This window comes from Hirundo rustica, chromosome 6 (genome assembly GCF_015227805.2).
Source record: "Hirundo rustica isolate bHirRus1 chromosome 6, bHirRus1.pri.v3, whole genome shotgun sequence".
Classification (NCBI taxonomy): Eukaryota; Metazoa; Chordata; class Aves; order Passeriformes; family Hirundinidae; genus Hirundo; species Hirundo rustica.
The window spans coordinates 36,555,213-36,577,888 of record NC_053455.1 but is presented as its reverse complement, the minus strand read 5'-3'; the positions used below and the strand labels follow the sequence as shown (position 1 = coordinate 36,577,888).

Here is a 22,676-nt window from a genome sequence, read left to right as displayed (position 1 = left end):
AAAATAACTGAAAAATTATTAAGAAAAAACCTAAAACACTGCAGCTGCATTTAAAGGACTTATAATAAAAATGCAAGTACTAAGACCTCACATTTATTAATTTGATACATTATACATACTTTATTTGTGCTTTGTTTATAGCATAAAATTTCTCACCTCTGCCTATTTGTGAGTAAGAGCTCCAAAGCACTGGGTGATAGATTATATTCAGTTTAACAAGCTTCCAGGGCCTTCTGGAGCCAGTCATGATTCCTTTCACCTCTTACAGCTCCATCCCATTGTATATGACTTACACGGGTTGTAGCCCAACTATTTCTGCCCAAAAAGGTGACCATGTCCAGGCCACAGTACCAAGACCATCTTTGTTTTCCAGTCTCAGTGGTCACACAGCTAACAGATGGAAGACTGTTGTTCAGATGCTCATACCATCCCTGCAGACCTTCCAAAGGCAGCCCATAGAAGTGTCTCTGGTGTCACTGTCCTGTTGATGAATGTGTACTCTCTATCAAAAACAAGTTTATGCTTATATGATACCAAACAGCTCCATGCCCAGTTTTCTACAGAGTTGTCATGAAATGCACACAGAGTTAATAAATTAAAACAAAGTAGCTATTTTAATGAGGCAATCTCAGGAACACCAAATTAGTGTCTGCACAGAGTTGTAACACACTGTAAGAACTGAGGTGCATAAGAACCTCATTGGGTTTCCTTGTGGTCGTTTTGATACCATCATTAGTTAGAAAATCACATCTATTTTTCATAGGATGTTTGTCTGGCCAGGACGGAGAAAACAGTAAAACATCACTGTCTATAAAAAACTTTTCCCTTGGAAACTGTAACTCAGTGGCTGAAGGAAGAGGAGAAAGGAAAGGAAGGATTTCTGAGCTGATGCCACTAAATATTGCCATAGAAAATCATAATCTCCCTTCCCTGAAGGCTCAGGAAACAGAAGAATCATACCTTCTCATGCATCTTTATGGATGCACAGATAGTCTTTCCCTATACCTTTTAGTGGAGTAATATATGCAAAGAACACCTGCACCGTGCAAGCAATGGTGTTTTGGGCACGGGCGTACCTTGGTTTTGGAAAGCTCCACGCTGTCATAGACCGTGGTAACACCCAGCAGATGCTTGCTCTTGCTTCCCTAGGCTAGTAAACCCCTACACCCCTCTCGTGCTGAAGAGCTTTCTTGTGCACAAAAGGAGTAGAAGGAGGCTCACCCTCCCTGTGGCTACAGCAAAAAACCAGGAAGCCATGGTGTCTCTAAGGCTTCAGTGCTGTTGAATATTTCTGCCAAGGTTTCTGAAGGAAAGGCAAGCCTTTCTTTAGTGATGCTTTGTTGTTCTGGTTTCTATTGTTGTTGTTGCTCCTGCTGTTGTAGCATTATTATCATTATTAATTATTAAAAAATACTGGTTAGATCCTATTAAGGATTAAAGACTCCACGGAAAGAATAATGAATGTTAAGAAATTGTAGGATTTGAGCTTTTCTCATTGTAAGTATTGCTGTACTTCAGTGATATATTTTAATCTAAATCACTTGAAAAACTGTCAACAGTACCGTTAATGGATTTAATTACAAATAATACTGTTCTGACCTTTCTCCATCTAGATGTAGACGCCTCGCCCTCCAAAAATGCATTTTTAAAATCCACTGATGACATATTGTTATTAATAGTCAAAAGACCATTGATGATATCCACAGATCTAAAGCTTTTGATTTAATCATCGTGTTCCCTTGATTAAAGAAACTGCTATTCTTTGGTCAATTATTTCTGCTATTATCTTGATTTGATTTTCATGGGCCATTGTGAAAATGTGAGAGAGACAAATTCTAATAAAACGGCAACATACATGTATTATTTGAAAATGTTGATTTACCCTTATTTGAGCTGGAAAAACAAAACATTCAATAAGGAACAGCTCTCCAGATTGAATACAGAGACCTGGGAATCTCTGTTTTTCCAGTTTGGCAGAATCCTGTGTTTCAGCAGAGGTTAATGGTACCTTGGGGGTTGCTGTAAATTATGCCAAGTCTCTTCTGGAAGAACTATACATTAGATGAACATTGTTGAGCACTGTTTGTACTAACAGTCTGTGTTGTGATTGACTGGCATGGGTCTGTCAGAAACAGCTAGAGCTTTGTCTCCTAGAAGGTTTTTCCACTTGGACTAAGCACCTTGTAGGAAGTCCTGGATATGTCTGTGTCTCCCAAAACTCTTCAGTGCAGCAGCCTAGCACACACAAAAGGAAAAGACTTTACCCTCCCTTCGCAGCAGCCCAGCTGGGTCTTTCAGGACTGAGATCCTATTTGAGGGAGTTTAATCCTGTGTTGGCCTGTTTGGGTTACCTGCACAACACAGAAGGAGCCTTGTGTGCTTGATCAAATCTACTAGTTTTCCTTAATGCCTTAAATGTCAGAGGCCAAAACACAATTGGGAAAAAAAATAAATAATAAAACCTTATCGGTGGATTTCAGAAAATTTCTGAAAACCATTCCATGAGACTTTGTGGCTTCTAAGAGAGAGACAAATCCAAATGACAGCAATGAAACCAGACGCTTTTCTGCAACTACTTACATGACACCATGACAAGCAACTTTCAGGTTGTAATCCCAGATGAAAGCTACATTTGCATCCTACCTGTTTACATGAGCATATTTTGCAGTCAATTCTGTGACAGTGCAAATATGTCATTTTGCTTTTATAAGCTCAGTAAGACCTTACAAGCTTACTCACTGAGTTAGACTATATCTGATTCAAAAATCTTGTTCTTCCGGTTATGAACTGACACTCTTCATGTATCTTGAAAACATCTCTGAATCAAGCGAGTTTAGTCATATGGAAGTTTAGTCATGTGGATTTATTTAATGTATTGCACATTTAGAAATCTGCAGTTTTATTCTTGCTGATTTTGTTCCTACATCCTGCAACTGACCCCATATCTTTCCAAAGAGAAATTATTTGCTTTCGGTTACGCTAAAACATAATCTATAATTACAGTTCTTCATTAAAGGAGATATCTATACATATACAAGGTGGGTGGGTGTGTAGGTGGGAGGAAGCGTGTGCATGAACTTTGTCCTTAAGGAAAGATTCCTGAAGTAGTTGTGTTCTTGCAGTATTCCCTTGGAGATAATAACACCATTTCAGAACATAATAGTCACCAACTGGAGTTCAACCTACTTTAAATAGAGAATTCGAAATAAATTTACAGACTGTTGTCCTAATAGCAAAAATACTCTGTGGCCATGCTATGCAAATGCTAACCTGACTGCTTCTTTGCCATGATATACATGCTTATTTTATCTGCTAGCTAGCTCCAGGAGAGGAAAGGTACCTCAACATGAGATTCAGTCATAGAATCATAGAAATTAAAACTGTGAATGAACAATGAGACAATCTAAGCTTTCTTACTCCAAGGCTAGAATATTTCTCATTACATATGTTTGATAATGCAGCCAAACTTTTTCACTTCTGATATTTTTCAAGTTACTTTTCTGTCAAATAAATTCTAGCCGTTAGGAGTGTTTAAACACTTGATTTATTTATTTTTTTCCTGTGATTTATTTCTTCTTTCTCATGATTATGTACCCTAAAACTGGTGCCTTAAAATGATTTCTCTCTTACTTATACGAAAACTGTTACCACATTGTTCTTGCCCACAGCTTAATAAACTAGATGTTTTCAGCTTCAAAATTTGTCCCAGATTATTTTCCCCACTGATAAGAGTGAATTATATCTTCTAGGGCAGGCTTAAAAACTTGAAAGTTTTACACACATTTTTCTTTGCTGATTTTGCCACTTGTTTACCTATGAAAAACACTTATCCAGCTCAGTAGTGAGTGAAATTCATTATCATATAATGACAGCTGGTTTTATTACATATTTCTTTCCCCTGTGGCATATGTTTTCAATACTGCTATTTATGATACAGCTTGAATGCTCTAACAGATAGTCAAAACTACACAACAAGAGTGCAAGGTTCTGAGCCAGATGAAAATTAAAATTAAAAAAAAGCATTTCAGTGTTAGTGCCGTGATTCAAATGTTCTTTTCTTACCTAGATGGACTCATAACTAGCATATTTTGTTATCATTCCTTTGAACAATGTGTTTTTCTCTTACTCAAACTCCATCAAAAATCTTTTTTAGTGAAATATTCAAAGTTCTTATATGAATTAGTAATACCAGCCACAATATTGTTAAACCTATTTTGTTTCTGAGAGACAATTTGGTTTGGAAATTCAACTTTTTAATTTTTAATTAACCCTTATATTGTATTGTTGATCTACCTGAGATACATCGTCTGTCTGTCCTTATACTCCTCACAACCTCCAAAACAAACTCCCAGACAAATTCAGAAAGAGATAAGAATGAGGCCAAAGCCTTAAAGAGAAGTCTCACAAGTTTCATTTAAATTGATGTCTGGATAGAGGACACAAAGCCAGATTGCTGTCCCACTAGGAATAAAACATCAGTGACAGCTCAGCAGTTACCTTTTTTGATTGACCTCTTGCTACACAGTCAGCAAGTATTCTGCCAGCATGTCAATGCAAAAGTAGCTCTGAGCTACTGAGAGCATATAATGTCCTCTGCACAGCTGATATCTGCAGACCCGAAAGGCAGCTGAGCAGACTGGAAAGGGGGAAGTCTAACGGAGTTGGGCATAAACCTCAGTATAAATGGTCAAAGCCGCTGTAATGGGACAAAGGAAGGGATATAAGACTGTCAAACACAAACCCTCAAAACATGACTTCATTAGCTCTGCTGTTCTCAGAACCATTTGTTTCATTGTTTTTATTAAGACAACAGAAACCAAAACACAATCAAGGAACCACAACAATAAAATTACTCCTAATTACAATGAATTTTGAAATCAACAGGGAGAGAAAATAAGTTCAGTATCTAAAAGAAAATACATTTTCCCTTTAGATTGTATAGCTTGTACATAGTCAGCTAAGTAATCACATTATAGAATTTGGCAGAGGAACTTGACGGGACACAGAGCTACATGATATTGCAGTTACAATGATAGCATCTGAGGAGTCCATCTCAGCACCCTGCAGCAGTCAGCACAATTCAAACATATGAAAGAAACAAATATTTACCTCTTTCCACCTGATTTTGTTTTCACCCATCTTCTTTTATGTCTCCATCTCTATATAAGGATAATCCCGAGGGCTGTAAAGGAAAACCTCATTCATAACACCTGAAAACATCTACTAATGTTAAATCAGTTCCCAATGACAGCTACTCTGGTGGCATACTTGGTAGTTTTTTAGTAGGTCTTTTCAGTGACATAGGGATAAAATGACTGTGTGATGGACCCCAGAGGAGTAGTCCCAGTAGTATCCTGTCAACTTGCTGTCAATTTTCACTCCTTCTCATGCCACCACTGTCAAGCTTGTGAAACCAGACACTCTTACTGATGCAGTGAGATCAAGTTGCACAGATACTGCAGAGGTAGGTTTGTGAGTCATTAGAGAACATTGGGCTAGTGGGCTTCTAATTGGTACTATCTTGTGTAATAAATCTATCTCAGAGCAGAACTAAAAAAAATAAAATTTGTTTGGCTAGGTTTTTTGTTGGCTGGTTTGAAAGAAAAAGGAAAAAAGGAATGAAGAGAGGGGGAAAAGGAAAAAAAAAAAAAAGGAAGGGAGAAGGTGAGGGAGAAGGAGAGGGAGAGGGAGAGGGAGAGGGAGAGGGAGAGGGAGAGGGAGAGGGAGATTGTTTCAGTCCAGGAAATAAAAATTTAAAAAAAAAAAAAAAAAAAAAAAAAAAAAAAAATTAGGGACAAGACACTTAAATCCCTCACTAACTCATACTAGATATTTATTGACTTTTTAAAACAGAATAAAACATAACGCAATCACTCAGTAAAAGAAATATTTCAAGAGGTTTTGTTTTGTTTTGTTTTGTTGTTTATTATTATTATTATTATTATTATTATTATTATTCAGGATAAGTATGGGGAAAAAATATCCAAACACCAAAAAATAATAAACTGAATATTTTCCCTCTAAATATCAAGAGACTGCTTAGAAACAAGTGATTTTTAGAAAACAGTCTAATCTGAATTTTTATTTATGTTTTCTAAGAGTTTGGGTAGACTTTTTACTAGTAACTTTGAAATTTTCCTTTAAAATTAGAGGGCCACTTTATAAAAAGTGGGATCTGAGTTTTTATGAGACTAGGGATCAGAATTTAATCCAGCACCAAATATCCCTCTGGCTTGTGGTGAGGTGGTGAGAAATCCATCTTTAGGAATCTTTCATTGCTGTATTGGTACACAAATATCTCATTAGCTTCTCTTTGTCCTCTCTCCGTCAAGGGTATCAATAATTCATTAGGAGCCCATACAGCAAGACAGTATTCCTAACCCAAAAGGTTACAAAAGTCAACTGTAGGGGATCAGCCTCCATCTAACCTCCTCCAGCTGTTTTTGCAAGCTGTGAGCTCCAAAGAGGATCTTTTCCCCAAAACCGGAGATATAGGCAGACCTCCTACCCTTCAGCCATGGGATAACAGCACGGACAGTACAGGTATGGGGTGGTACACAGCCTTGTCCTTACCTGACAGAGAGGAAAAATTTTATCCATTTTGTGTCACTTCACTGTTATATGGGAAGAGAAGAAATGGCAGATAGCATAAGTCAGATAGCATTGAAAAATCAGCACTGCAGAATCTTATTCAAAGTACTTCCCTTAAAAATTTTCCAGGAATAAGAATGCTCCATGCACAATAGAAAATAGCCACCGCTTGGTCATAACTGAGGAAACACAGCAGAGAACTGTTTGCGATAAAGCTAAAGGTATCTTTTTTTCACCTTTTGTGACCCCTTCCTTTTGTGCTCTAGAGGTTCTTAATGAAAAATGTGCACTCAAAAGATATATATCTGCTTTTCACAATCTAGCATGTGCAAAGAAGAAGCTATTCACAGAGGCAAATGCCCAGCATCTTATTTGAAATACTGTTCCTGCTGATAGCAGAGTGGCACTCAGAACAGGGAGTTTGTATTTGGACAAAACATTTTTTACAGTTACTATGTGATATGACAAGAAGAGAGTACAAAGAAAAGCAATGAGAGGAAGGCAAGGACAAAGCTGATGTGGTTTCATTAAAATTACTGTAATTACAAAAGTTTTCAGCAGTACCGTGTACGTGGGTGCACAGTTCTTTATTGAATACTTGAAATACATCACCTGCTTCCCCTAGAATGATGACTCCAAGTTCAGTACTGGCAGGAAGGTATGGGGGATCTGATGCCATTTCTAGTCAGGGAGTTTTATTCCCTGATCATCGTGGTTTCTTCCCCTGCTCTTGTGCATCATGTTCCAACTCTCTACATGAAGTTAAACCACTCAAAGTCACTTTCAGAAATGGGTCCACAGCACAGCAGTTAGATCCCAGGAACAGTTTTGTTGGCTCCAGAAGCCTTTACGCTGGGTAGGTGTTTTACTGCTCTCTGGATCCAGACACAATTCTCATATTCAGGTTTAAAGATGCCACAAAACATTTCCAGAGAACACTTCTCTGTTTTTAAGAAATGTGTTTAGCCGGAGAAGCATAATTAAGGCAGCATGTTTGGACTTCACTTATTTTTTTACCAGATTTCAAGGAAAAGCAAGCAAAAAAATTTTTCCATCATCCAAAGCGATAGAGCCAAGGGAGGCCATGTCATGACATTCTCCCATTATGCTACTGTCCATAAACAGTACCCAGAAATGGACAACTCCATTTGCTAAAATGTTCTTTCTGACTAAAAGAAGCATTTCATTAAGGGTAATGTAAAGTATTTCACTGGTACGGCTTTATTTGCTTTCTCTCTTTTGTAAATAAGGGACCCAGCTTTCATGTCATAGCAGCTTACAGAGGAATCATCCTTATCATCAACCCATTTGATTCTGTCTTTGGTAACTCATACAATAAGCTAGTAGTATGTCAACTGACTGATGTGCTATGGAATATTTTTTTAAAATAATTATAATTTGGGGATTTTTTTTCTCTGTCCAAGCCCAAAGGGTCTTGTACTCTGCTTCCTGTAATGTAGCTACTTATGCCATAAAATTCTACTGAAATCAATGGGACTATTTATGGAGTCATTTGCTATTCAAAGGGCTTGATTCTCTGATTATTTATTCTGTTTTTTCAGTAGTGTTACTCTGCTTACTTGAACAGAGTTACTTCTATTTTAGCTGATGCAAAAGAAACTACAGTCAAAGGTGACAGAGCCTGGCACTAAATGTCTTTGAAAACAGTTGCTTCAAAATAAAGAAAATAATATCTTTGGATAAGTGCAAATCGCAATTTAACAAAAAGCCCAATCTGGACTTTGTATGTTCAGTTGGATATTTCAAATAAAAAATGAATGCTCAAAGGTAGTATTATTTTTGAAGCTCAAACACTCCCTATATGCTCGACAAATAGCATCTGTCTAGAATTAAATCTTGCCTCACTGATGTTGTTAAGAGACTTTATTTCATCCTGCAGAAACAGGCTTACAAAGAATTTTGTTAACAATGTTCTTCATTTCATAATGTTTAGATGCCAAATTTATGGGTCATTCCAGCATATTTCAATTATTTAATTGAGCCCACAATCTGCCTCCCACTACCTCCTTTCCCAAGCACCTCTGAAAGATGTGGATGGAGACCAAGCCCTGGGTGAGATGGATAATCCTGATATCTGCAACTTCCTGTTTCACAGCTCTCCTTGGGGTATGGTCCCAATACAGGTGTCCTGAATGCGTGACATGTACAAGTCTTACCCTCTTGCAGGGTGGCATTCGAAAGCTCCACTTTTTGACAATTTCCAAGGCAAACAGGGAGCAAGAAATTATCTACAACTGCTTGTGTATGAGCTACTGCAGGAAATAAAAAGGCTTCTAAGAAGCAGCAGACTTATTGGGCCTGCATTGCATGGCTTCTGAGTAAATGTGTGCATACTTTCAGATTTTATGCACATGTGAAGATCAGCTGTCCCGGTTATGCATGGTGGGTGGCATGCTGTGGCAAGAAGAATGGGCTCCACAGTCGTAATTGGTAAGCTTCTGATGAGCTGACTAAGCACAGCTACATTGTGTAGCACTTTTCACATTGCCAAGTTAACAGCTATCACCAGAGGTAGAATTTAAACTGCTGGAATAAACAAAGTCAAGGGGAAGTATCTTGCTGAAATGTCACCTCCCACAGAGCTTGTGGAAAGCCATTACTACTGTAAAGGTGCACATATAAGATTTCAAATTTTGTATTATATCTCAAAAGATATACTTCGAGACTGCAAAGCATACATCAAGGGCAAACAATTATCTTTCCCAGAAATTAAATAAGATTGCCATTTTTTAATATGTTGAAAACTTCCTGGTAGGCTTCAGATGGTATTTTATTATCCAATGTAGTCTAAATCTAAATCAACTAAAATAATACACTTGAGGAAAAAAATTAAGTAATTTGTGGATATAAAATTTTAACTTACCTGCCTTACTTTGTCTGAAAGACAGGGCTATAATTTCAGACAGCTACCAGGAGAATTAACTGGCTCACAAACTGGAAGAACTTTATCTAAGTGGAAGTGTACTGTAGCTGGATGTAGAGCGGGTCAAGGAGTAACACTGTGCCAAAGTAGCAGCACAACTGTGGGTCTAGAGACCTTCTTTTTATTCTGTCCCTTCTATCAGGACTGTAAACATAAAGAGAGAACAGAGGAACCCTCCAGCTGGAGCTGCTGGCAGAGCAGGGGTTTGAAAATGTGGACTGAAAAGCAGGGTCAGAAACCAAGCAGTCTGTGCAACATCCACCCTATAGGTTTTCTTAGGAATGTCTGATGCTGGAGTCCTGAGCAGACTGCGCTGCAAAAGAGAAGGCTGTGCTGCATGGAGGGATCTGCAGAGCTGGGACAGTGGTCCGGCTGAGTGCTGAGTTTCATCTTTAACCCTATTCCCTGGACTTCAGGACCAGGGCACAAGGTAAGGGCCCTGAAGTGCAGTGACAGTGGGTATCTATTGGTGCTGGTGGGACCTTATCTAGGGGCAGCCCCAACAACAGAACAGGAAGATGTTGAAGGCCCTAATTCCAGCTAATACTGTTTGATATACTGCTTATGGGCACTGCACAAAGACTAGGTATCTAGGGAAAAGGGCAGCATGTTGCTGTCCCCAAAGGAGGCAATAGACTGGAGACTGCATATGTCGCAGAGGCTGATACAAAAAACACATTTCCAAATTGACTGACACCTGTAAGTATTGGTGAGATGCCCTGCCCTCTCCAGAATTTCTTGCTCTTGCCCTGGCAGATCCTGCAGCAAGGTGCCATGGTCCATAAAAAGTGTCAGTTTTGACTGTAGAGCAAATAGAAAGGGTGGGAATGAGTGGAGAACAGGATGGTTTCATAAGCTTGCGTTGCTGGTCAGATAGCTCCCAGTTCTGCTCACAATTGGAGCAGATCAGCAGCTGCCGTGGCCCAGTGATGGGGAAAGAGGCAGCGGCTGCTCCATGTGAGAGGGATAAGCTGAGCTGTCGCACAACTCACTGTAGAGCATTTGAGGGCAACCAGGATCAGTTTTTGTTTACCAGTGCCTATACGCATCACCCAATCTGGGGCACTGTCGCACACAGTTGCTGGTGATAAAATAAATAGCTGGAATATGAGAATCGAAGCAATTCAAAGAAGACCAAGGGCCCTCAACAGGGAAGCGTTACCTTGGAATAAAACACTATTCTATTTGAAATCCTTGACATACACGTTAGAGCTGCATCTTTTTTTAATTCTTCCCACCCCTGCCCTTTCCTGTCCCCCTCGCTGAGGTCACCCTGATGTAAGCGATGTATGAAACACGTGCATGTGAAAGCGCTATTACTGAGACTGTGAAATCCCAGAGTGGTGTCTATTTCCCTGCCTCTGGCAGCATTCCCCTCCTTGCGCTGGGGGCAGTCGAAGGGCTGCTAACAAATTAGAGAATCTATCAAGCTTCAGAAGGGACAAAGCCTGGTCAGGAGGTGTTAAAGCAGCCTGCAGTCGTGCGCCCAGGGGGTGAAGGCGGTCTCTGGCAATTCGGGCAGAGAGCAAGAACAAGGGAGTCCACAGGACCAAAGAGAGAGCAAGGGTATCCGGGTCATAGCCCCGAGAGACACAAAAGAGCTCCTGCCCTCCTGACTGCTTTGGGGTTTGATTGTTCTTCATCCATGATTCGAAGAAAGGGGGGGAAAAAGTATTCCTTTATGAAGGGGGCAGACAAGTAAATTATTATTTTGCTTCTTGCTTGACTTGAGGGCTAGAGATTAATCTATTTAGCCCTTTTGCTGGTTTGAATTAATGTCAGGAGGAAGAAACACACCCCGGAAAATTAGACAGGAGAAGGATCACCTTTAGCTAAAACCGTACTTTTCGTGCATTAGTTTATTTGTGCTTATTTTTCCCACGTCGGTTCTCCGATTGTAAGGAAATATACAAGTGCAAAATAAACGTTTCGACAAAGTAAATAACTGTTATTACTCTACACGTCCATAAATATGGTCTAAAGCCAATAATTGATCACAGTACTTTTCGTTTCTCTGCTCATGCTCACTGAAGGACACCGTGCAACGAAAACCGCGGAGGGCACGGAGCGAAGGAGCTGGAGCGAAAGGGAGAGAGGGCGGCCCTGCTCCGAGGCGGTGGTCCTGCCGGGGAGAGGTGACCCGACACGAACTCCGAAGGGCCGTCTGGAGAGTGCGGCAACGAAGAAGCTGATTTTCAAAAATAGAAGGGCTGGAGAGATGTTGCCCATGTGGACGGCGAGGACGGGGCTCACACCTGCGTCCGGGAGGTCCGTCCCCCCGCCTTGCAGGACCCCATTTTTCCCCAAAGCCCGGGGGTCAGCCGCCGCTTGACGGGGTAGCGGCACCCGGGAGGGCGGGGGGGTCTCGCAGGACCTGCCAAGGGGCGCGGGAGGAGCAGAGGGACCCGGGGGCCGGGCCGGGGCTGCCGCCGAGGAGCGGAGCTCCGTCCTGGCTAGAGCCGGAGCCGCCTCAGCTCCCGACACGTCGAGGGGCATCGCCTCAGGCGGCGGCGGGGCCGGCCGAGGGCCGAGGCTGTTCGGGGCAGGCAGGCTTCCCGACAGCTCCGCAGCGCTCCCCGCCCGGCCCGGCCCGGCCCGGCCCGGCCTGCTGGGCCGGCGGGGCCTGGGAAAGGGGCCGGCAGGGTTTGCTCATTCCCGTCGGAAACAGGGCATCTACGGCGAGATATATGGGAATGCTCCCAGGTATCCCTTAGAGACCTCCTGGCAGCCTCGGAGTGTTTAACCTCCTCGTCTCCAAAGGAGTCGAGAGCAAGGACCCGCTTCTTGATAGCCCTGCTAACACCAAGCACACTGGCAGGCTCCTAAGAACCCGCGGAAGGGGAAGCTGACATGACGGCTCGGAGGTGGCCTCCGCCAGCGGACACCTTTCCTTCTTAAGGGAACGGTGCTCTCGTTTTCCTTCCCTCAGCTGCCGCTGTGCGGGGCTGCCCAAGTGGGTTATCACCTGGGAAATTGGATAGTCAAACCTAAACCCTTCTGGGGGAATCGGGAAAACACAAGGAACTGGGAAAAAAAAAAAAAAAAAAAAAAAAAAGGAAATTATAGGTCTCAAATTTTCCTTAATTTATCTGCCTAGGCTTCCAAGCAGGAGGGAAAATGAGCCCTTATCTTTTTTGCTAAAGAAATTTCTGTGCTTTCCCGATCAGAACCACATCTCTCCACTGCCAAGCCGCTCTCTTTCGAGTATGTTCACATTAGGTATGATGTTCATAATAATAACAACAACCCCGAGAATTATGAGACAAGAGCACGTTTGACAGTGTTTGAGAAATTCAAATACAGCTGCATCGGCTTTGTCTCTGGTTCAGTCACATTTATTTCCCTAAGCTAGGCAGACAGCTTGAGTGAAGCATGACAATGAGGTTTGTAAATAGCAAATGGAAGGGTTTGCTGGGTTGTTGGGTTTATGTTGGTTTTTTTGGGTTTTTTTTTCTTCCTCCCCTCCCTGTTTGATTTCACTCTCAATCCAAATAACCTTCCTCAGTGAATGTTTCAGACAAGAGAATGTGAGCGGGAGGGGACATGGGGGGCTTATAATTGCAGGTTCCCTTTGGAGCTGGAATTAAAACGCTGACGGCGTGTGTTGCAGAGGAAAGGTGCAGAGGCAGACTCCGCTCTGACTGCAGGACGGCTGTGTTGTCACTGCTACAGCGTTTATTTACAGCCGAGCACTTGAGAGCAAACGACGCTTCAAAAGCGCGGAAGTTGGGGCCCCACTCTCTATGCCGAAATGCCAGGAGCACCCCAACGGGGAGAGGGACCCAGGCCCAGAAACCCTCTCCCTCCGCTGGGACCCCGCAGCGGCCCAAGGAGCGCCCCGGGACCGGCGCTGCCTCTGGGCAGCATTCTCACCCTTCACATCCGCACCCTTCCTGCTCGTCCCAAAGTGGGGCTGAGAGTAGGGGGGAGATCAGCTGTACATGGCTTTAAAATGTCTTAGAGCTAATAGGTGAACATTAGGACGGCTAATTTAGATCGGTTACCCTTGCCAGGTTCAAGTGCCCTGTGCTTGGCACTGCACACAGACCTGTATATCAACGAAAACACGGAGGATGGGGTGGAATTAATAATTTCTTTCCCTTGCACCAGAATCCTCTCCCTTATTCAAGTCAGGTAATCACTTCAATAGACCTCTCCTGCTTTCTGAGGGTGAGAAATGTACCCCTGCCTTTTATCTCACCCTCCCCGTAGCATTGTCTCAGGAAACAAAACAAGAAACAAAAAACAAAAACACACACACACAAAGAAAAGCCAACAGCCACCCAATTTACTTCAACTGCTTAGACCAGTTAAAATACATTTGCAAATATGCCTGCAGCTCTTCGAAACTTTCCCTGCTTCCTTATCAAAGCCATCTTTCCAGTGGAAGAATAGGGAGAGCTTGTTTATTTGTTTTGAGCTGTCCCTAAACTATCCCAGTCTGCCCCTTGTTACTGCCTAGCGTGCCCATCTCCTCACGGCCGGCCTCCCTGGGATATGCTGTAGTCCTGGCAGCTGGGTCCGAGCTGAGAACTTCACCTGATGACAAACAACCCCCAAAGTTTCCCGCAGAGACAATTGTGCTTTGCTAAGTTTTACTGAACAAAGCAGTAACTACTTTTCTTGGGCATTTTTTAGCCACCGCGGCTTCAGCGAAAGCCTTTTCTTGTGGCTGCCATTGCAGTCCCTACTCATGAGGAAGGAAAGGAGACGGGCGTCGGAATCCTTATCTCTTCCTGGGAGGGCAGGAGAGAGGAACGAGTGGAAAGCTTTATCTCTTCGGGAAGACTGTCACGAAGCGGGCGAAGCCTGTCCCTGCTCTCCGTAAGGCAAGGAACGAGACTGAAATAATAGAATACAAACATGTGTTTTGTTTTCCATTAAGTCGATAGACCAGACAAGGTCTGCTCCGGCGAAAAGATGACTTGAGCTGTTAATGAGAGCTGACACTAGGATTTAAATAGTGAGGGCTCCTTTCGCCAGCGGTATCTCTGCAATATTGCTTTACTTTTTTCACTCCTCTTCTTCTTCACAGGTCTGAGAAGGAGCCCCAGCAGCGTGCGCAGTGACTGTGCCTACCAGCGGGGACAAGTCTCAGGGTGAAGGTGGCAGAAACTGCCACTCTTGCGCGTCTGCTTTTATTTTTTTTTTTTTTTTCATGGAGGTCCTCCGGAGGCGAGAGGGGCACACGAAAGTGCTTTTAACTCTTTTCTCTGTGCCTCCTGGTACGTAAATGTAAAACCGACCCGTATTGTACTGGTACCAACGCTGCACCGAAAACTTTAGGGCCTTTGATGGGGAGCACAGTGGTGGCTGACGCTTGACGGCGCGGCTCATGTGGACGGGCCCGGGGTGCTGGACGCGTCCCCCGCCCTCGGACAGGCCGGGTCGGGCCGGTGGCCGTGCCCCGGCACTGACTGTGCCCCGACTCTGGCCGTGCCCCGGTTCTGGCTGTGCCCCGGCGCTGGCCGTGCCCCGGCACTGACTGTGCACCGACTCTGGCCGTGCCCCGGCGCTGGCCGTGCCCCGGCGCTGGCCGTGCCCCGGTTCTGGCTGTGCCCCGGTTCTGGCTGTGCCCCGACTCTGGCCGTGCCCCGGCGCTGGCCGTGCACCGGCGCTGGCTGTGCCCCGGTTCTGGCTGTGCCCCGGTTCTGGCCGTGCCCCGGTTCTGGCCGTGCCCCGGCGCTGGCCGTGTCCCGGTTCTGGCCGTGCCCCGGTTCTGGCTGTGCCCCGGCGCTGGCCGTGCCCCGGTTCTGGCTGTGCCCCGACTCTGGCCGTGCCCCGGCGCTGGCCGTGTCCCGGCGCTGGCCGTGCCCCGGTTCTGGCTGTGCCCCGGCGCCGGCCGTGCCCCGGTTCTGGCTATGCCCCGGTTCTGGCCGTGCCCCGGTTCTGGCTGTGCCCCGGCGCCGGCCGTGCCCCGGCGCTGGCTGTGGCCCGGCACGGCGCGGCTGGCGCTGGCGGCTCGTGGCCACTAGATGTCGCCGGCGCCGTTCGGATGGCGCTCACCGCCGCCGCCGCAGCCGCCGAGCGCGGCCGCCGCCGCTCCGGCCCGGGGACGGCCGGCGGGCGCTGCTCGGCTCCGTTCCACGCGGGCCTGCCCGGGAGGGATCGCACGTGGCCCTCTCCTTCCCCGCGGGGACCGGGTCCCGAGGGGACACCTCGGAGTCCCAAGGAAGACAAGGCTTTCTGCGGCCCCGGCCGCGCCCGCCTCAGGTACGGCGGCCTGCTGGGCGAGGGGCTTTGTGGTGTGAATTTCAGCGATGAAAGGGTCTCTGCGGGAGACGCAGGAGGTTCGAGCCGGGAACCCCGGTAGCGTGCTCCCGTGGAGAATTACGGAGTTTGCGCTTCGGCCGGTTTGCAGGGGCCAAAGCGCTGCGGGTGCTTGGCTCCCACGGGAATATGGTCCCATCGGTACGGGCTGCTGCGCCCGCTGGGATCCCCTGCATGGAGCTCCGGTGCCGCCAGAGGCAGATGCGAAGCACGAAGTCGGCGGCTGGCCCTGGGAAAAGCTCCCAAGCTGAGCATTTCTGCTGTGTGAAGTGCCCGCATTAGCAGCCCGAACACGTAGGGAAAGGCTGACATCTGCGATTTGGTACGAGGCACCCGAGAAATGACAGACCTCCCGGTTCAGAGGGGCGCCCCCGCCTCGGCTCCTGGCGGGGGAGGGACCCACCGAGCCCCGGCGGTGCCTGCTGGAGCGGCTTGCCCCAGGGAAGGAAACCTCCTCTCCTGAGCTTTCCTCAAGTCTGAAAACAGATAAAAGAACACAGTCTCTAGATTTGGAACGCTCACGGTCAATGCCCAGAAGTGAAAAATAGAAGGGAACTTTCGGTACAAACTTTGAGCCTGATGCAGGTGGAAGTACAAGGAACAATAGTTTCCAGGCTTTTGTTCCCAGTTTACAAAATAACACGTAAAATCGAGGTTGCACCGTGGGTCATTTTCCTCAGCCTTTGTGCCAACGCACCTCTGCCTTTTGACTCTTCACTGTATAGTTCATACACCACCCCTCTACCGTTCTCCCGAATTTATCAAAGCCTATTCACATCACTGGCCTGAAGTAAAAAGAAACCAGAGTTGGTTTATTTTACGAGTGCTGGCGAAACCCGCCTGGGCAGGAGGCACCCTTGGGAGCCGGCAGTGACGGCGCGGTGGGACCGAGCTGCGCTCGCCACACGGCAGGAGGGACCCGCTCGGATCGGTGTGGGGTCCACCCCGCTGTGAGCAAGCACACACACACCAGGAGAAGAAATTCGGAGACATGTCAGGGTGGAGGAGTAAATAAAAAATAAAAATTAAAAAAAAAAAAATCGTTCGGGGTTAAACCCGAAAATGTTTTTCTTTTTAAGTTCTGTCAGAGGAGTCCTGGAAGTTTCTTTCTTGCTCTCTTCGTATTCTCTGTAGGGTGTAGTTTGTACTGGGCTGTTGGAGTCGCGTCACGGAGGACATATGCCATTCCCATGGATCTGTGTTTGAATGGTCAAACTTCGATAGGTTTCCGTGCTCTTGCTGGGCTACGGCTAGATTGCACCTTTAAGTACCAAGATATGGAGCAAAGGATGTATTGTAAGAACGAATGGGAGTATGCTTGGAGTAGCTGACATTTACTGAATCCAAAAAATAAATAAGTTAGTTACAGGTAAAGAAATGTTAGGTATTCCATGACACAATTGTTGCACTAACTGCCTTTAATTAAGTTGCTTTGCTTTGATTTGTTCTCAGGGCTCTTCTGCAAGCATCTTCCACACGGTTGGTGGAAAGGAGAGATCTCATGATCTGTTCTGCGTTTTCAGAGACGATCAAGTCAGTCCTGAGGGGGGAAAGGAAAAAAAAAAAAAAAAAAAAAAAAAAAAAAAAAGGAAAAAAAAAGTCACTTTAGAAGGAGAAAAACTGCTGCTTCGGAGAGTTCAATGAATTATTTTAAATGTATCCCAGAGAAAAGGCTTCCTGTAATAGATTCCTAGATCGTGTCAAACTATAACGAACTGAATCACAAGAAGCAATTACAAAGCAAATATTGTGATCGGTGTTGTGGGTAAAATCGGAGCCGGATTTATAGAGGAATATTAACTCCGGTTTTGGTTTGTGGGTTGTGGGTTGTTTTGTTTTGTTTTGTTTTGTTTTGTTTTGTTTTTTAATCAACATTGATCAGAATGGTGTTAAGCCTAGAGACCTCTTCCTGTAGATGGCGTCCTTTGGGTACTGAGTAATCAATAATAGTAGTCATACTCAGGAGACTTTATTAAGCTTTGGATAATAAAATAATTGATATATATTTTAGTTATGTTTTTATTGAAAGCGAAAACCCCTGGATTTATGGTAAGCAAAAGTGTATTTCTCCTTCACGTGGATGCAAATAAAAACTGTTTGAATAAATAAGTTGTTTCTGAACATTTTGTTGTCAAAGTGTTAAATGTCCCCGTCATTTTTATTCAAACACTAACATGATTACAGCCAATTATATATTCACCACTGTTCTTTATTTTAGAGTAATTGTACTTGTCACTAATAAAACAGAGACATAATGGATTGCTACTGTTCTGAATTTTAAAGCAATTTTCTGTAATTTGATTGAATTATACGTCATCTCCACTACTTTTTTTTATTTCTATATTTTGAAATCCTATTTTCTTGAAAATTGCAGTTCTATTCCTGTTTTGTTGATCCTGAAGTAACGAAACCTTCTGTAACATTTATAAATAGAGCCTCGTCCCTTTTGAAATGTGGAAAATTATTATTTCAGTCCCAACATACTGAAAGCTTTAGACTGAAAATCTGAAAGTCCGGAGAAGTGCCTAAGCCAGACCGTTGGCTCAACACGCTGTACTTGGAAATGAGAAGCAGAACGGGCAGTGAGGAAAAAAACCTCCAGTGTGCATAGGGAGTATTGATGACTTTATTGCAATGATTTGAGGAGTTTCTTGGGGCTCAACCATGGAAAGACATCAAGACAAGCAGTTCGGTTGCTAGTATTTACCAGGAAAGAATAAAGACACGGGGCAAATACACTCCAATTACATTCCTCCAAGAATTTAGAACCACTATATACTGTCCATATGTTCTTTTAGGTATGCGATTATAGGTGAGACGCCCAGGCGTGACTTGGGTATCTTTAGGAACAGACAATAGAAATGCAGAATGATACAGAAGTATATGAAGACACCATAAACACATACAAAATACTACGGTGAGTTATTCTACTGTTCCTTGGGTTGTTTCTCTGAGAATGAGCTCTCAGAGGGCTGGAGTTTTGTTGTTTTCCAAAGCCGAACGCGTGCCGTTAATTTAGCAATTGTATCAACCATCAACGGGGAGAGGTATGATCTGCGTTGACGACAAACACGAATCAAAAAAATGATACAAAGGCTTTCACAAGTTAATTTCATATGACAAAACACGTGCCCACCACAACAGATAAGGCTGAACTATCGTTTGCAAACTGTGCGATTGTGTAAAAAGATATATTTTAAGTGCAGTCAAACGCGAATGTTTTCTCCATTATTGTGTAAGGGAAGGAGCAGGAATGCGCGGGTGGCTCACTGTGAGATACTTTTAGTGAAGATTTAGGGGGACACGATACCGACCTTCAGTGAGAACCACGCTTGTTTTTGCGGATTCCCTCTGTGGTATAGCCACAGAAATTAGCTTGAAGTCGCCTTGGAAGGCAGAAAAAATAAATAACGTTTAAAAAGAACTACTACTATCGTTTAATTAATTCCAACGTGTACAACGACTTGAGAGACTTTTCTTTGCCCTTGCATTGGTGTTTTGAAATGAATGTGAAAATAAAGTGTAAGCCTCTGCAATATTCTGCAAGAAGACAAATGGAAATTACTTATTTGTTGGAGTTTCCGTAGCTACGGCATGATTTCATTACTTGGTGGCATTTATAGCTCGATTATAATAAACACTGTTTTCTAAAAACTACAAGGAAACATAACCTCAGTGTGTTTGAGCGTCTATGCGAGTGCTCCATCTAAAAAATGGAGAGGAGAAAACACACCAAGGGGATTCATCCCGGGAGAAATCTTGCTACGTTTTCTCTTTTCGCATTGTCAGTGCCGGGAGAGTCTACCTGCAGCCACTTCATTTTCTTGGTCAAATTATTATCGAGGCAAAACTACAAGCCCCAGGCTTTAGCGAGGCATGGTCCGTGCTCGGTGGGAGGGACGCAAATGGGATTTAACTTGTTGCCAGTCATTTTTGTGTGTTTGTTTGTTTGTGCTGGTGCTTTAAAAGCGAAACAAATTCCAGAAACAAAGCGGGGGGAGGGGGAGGCCGGGGAGAGAGGGAGGAGGAAAACAAGCTCTATATAAAAGGCATATCATATTAAAATAATACATGGACACACCCACTGATATCAAGGGTACGATATCAGCCCTTCCCCAAGAAACTTATTTCTAAGTGGTAGCGGTTATAATCATCCAACAAGCCCCTTGCCATCACTCCCCCCTCCCTCCGCTAAAGAAAGGAAGAATGAAAGAAAGAAAACATGGAGACCACCCTGCCCGATACAAAAAGTGTTCAGAACAAGCTACACAAAGAGGCAGATCCTGCGAGCCCTACTCGTGCCAGGACCCCAAGGAGCGAGCAGGGTCCTCTTCCCGAGCAGCCTCATTGGCGCTAGCGCCAGCCCCATCACCCCGACCCCCGCCAAGCGCGGGTCCGGCCGCGAGCGAGACACGGCACCTCGCTCCGGCAGCTCCCCACGCCTGAGCCCCGACACGGGGAAAGCCAACATTGTCCTTACTCCGAGGCTGCCGAACGCCTTCCCCTAGAAGGGTGGACAGTCGATTGTGGCATTCTTTCTACACAGGGCATTTTGCTGTGGTTACAAGGGGACCCCGGGGCGGGGAAGATAGGAGGATAGGGGAGGACGATGGGCTTTTATAGGCCCTAAAATACGGATCCGCAGCTGACCCGGCCGATCCCGAGACCCCGCCGAGCCGAGGGGTGCGGGGTTGTCGCGGTGCCGGGACGGGGCCGCGGCGGGACGGAGCAGCGGCGGGCGCGGCACGGCCAGGTAGGACGGGCGGATGGGCACCCCGGGCACCGGCGCACCCCCCCGCGCCCGGGGGCTTTTGGCGGAGCGACGGAGTGGGAACAGCGCTGGGAGAAAGAGAGAGACCGTATCTGTCCTTCTGCCGGGGAAGGGGGGGGGGCTAGGGAGGGGGGGGGGCGGGTGGAGGGGGGGAAAAAGGGCATCTTTTCTCTCGAGTCACCGAAAAACTGCAAAAACAGATCCATGTGTCATTTGCCAAAGATTACGTTTATAGGAGGCTAAAGAGCTTTAGAACGACACCATGAAAATATTCCAGCAACAGTTCCTTAAGAGTCACAGAGCAGCTAGAGGTCTTCTCCAAGCACTACCTGGGGTTTGGTTTTTTTGATTTTTATTTCCCCCTCACCAGCTCTTTCTTCCCCACCACCCCCCCCCCCCCCCATTTTATTTAATATTCTTTGCTTCAATATCACAACTCCGACAAAAGCACCGGCCTAGACTGTTTTAGCATTAATTTAAAAAAATATTAAATTATATATTTAAACCTCGAGAACAAAACAAGGTTTTCAACTTGTTCATTTTTCCCTTGCATTTTATTAGCGTCATCTGCATAACTCTGTGGATAGTTCTTAAAGGATATTTTACTTTTTTGTTTGATTTCTGAATTAAGAAGAGGTTTCGTTACACAGGTATACCTATTGCCTATGCAGGTGTAACGGCTCTTTTCTGCACACTGGCATATAAAATAATAGTGATAATTAGGATCTAAAAACCCGTAGGTCTTCAAGTTGGCAGTGAGTATAAAAATATTCTGTTCTGAAAAATTCTGGCAGAGGCAGCTGAACACAATAAATCTAGTGGATGCTCTACACTGCCTAGATAGGCTTTATGTGGATGTCACTCTACAGCTACAGGGATAAATGAATAAAAATAAAATCTTCAGCTTTTAATTAAGGTGATTTAATTCAGACCTCTCCACTCAGCGTAGTCGCCGTGGGAAATGTATACTCCAATGTTTACTCGGATCTCTTTCTGTCACTATTCTGTCTTGTTTTACGCTTACGACATCAGCAAAGCTTTCTGGCCCCCGCAGCCATTGTTTCCCATTTCGACGTTCTCCGTTCAACCTCTGCCCGCCCAAGAAATCCCTAAAGTTCAACAGGAGGAGAACTCAGTACACTTAGTTTATTAATGTCATTGTTTTAACGCTACCTCTCTCCTAGTTGCGCAAGCTCCTCTAAGGTATACAGTGCCCCACTGGCGGTTCCTTATGGTACAGTGCAGCTTCTCAAAAGATCATCGGATGAAGAAATTTATCTCTTTTTGAAACATTTAAGTAACTGAGCAATTAGTTCTGAATGGAGTGGGGGGGAGGGAAGACAAGAGAGCTTAAATAAGGGGGGGAAGGGGGAGAGACACAACACGACTAGCCCGAAAACAACAGGGATGTGTATGCATGGGAGGGAAACTTAAAAGGTTTGTATTTAAAGTGTGCTTGCAAGGTCTTCGGCTCAATATGTGCTGCTCTCCTTAAAGGGGCACCGAGTGCCAATAACCATTAGTCATCCAGTAGGGACCTTTCATTACAGATTTATCTTTAGGGGGAGTTCCCCGAAGGGAACATAGCTGCGGATTTCAAACCCGGTCCAGTTCCAGTTACACTGTGCCTACCTGCTGCAATAGAAGGGAGATACTTACCGGAGTTTCAGAAGAGCGCGGATAGCACCGAGGTCTCTTCAGTGCTCTTTTCCTCTGTGGAATACTATCTTGCATCCGAGGCAGTTCCCAGTCTATATTTGATATTAACAGCCTCAAACATGAGGCTCTCCCATAGACATTTTTTTCCAGGGTTTTCAAGCAAATTTCTCGGTGCCACAATGTTATGATGGAAGGATGCTGAAATGACAGGCCTCGTAGACGCTTGTCTTAATCATCGGCTTCTTAATTTAGTTTTAGTGCTGTGGTTTTGTGTGTGTGTGCGTGTGTGTCTGCGCTTGTGTGCGCGCAAGAGAAGCCTCTGACAACCTGCAGCTTCCTAATGACTGACGAGGCAGGGCTGCTGCAGCAAAGTAACACTTCCCTGGTGTGAAGACCTCTTACTGGGAAGTTTAGTTCACTACTGTTCTCGCAATCCTAATC

The 22,676-nt window shown here is 44.8% G+C and overlaps 1 long non-coding RNA gene across 1 annotated transcript; it reads right to left on the bottom strand.

The window, feature by feature from the left end:
- Positions 1–17,118: 17,118 nt before the first annotated feature.
- Positions 17,119–22,563, bottom strand: LOC131378577 (uncharacterized). Its single transcript, XR_009208007.1, has 2 exons — positions 22,236–22,563; positions 17,119–17,345 (listed from the first exon to the last, which is right to left on the bottom strand). It is a non-coding gene; the product is annotated as an uncharacterized LOC131378577 (long non-coding RNA).
- Positions 22,564–22,676: the final 113 nt, after the last annotated feature.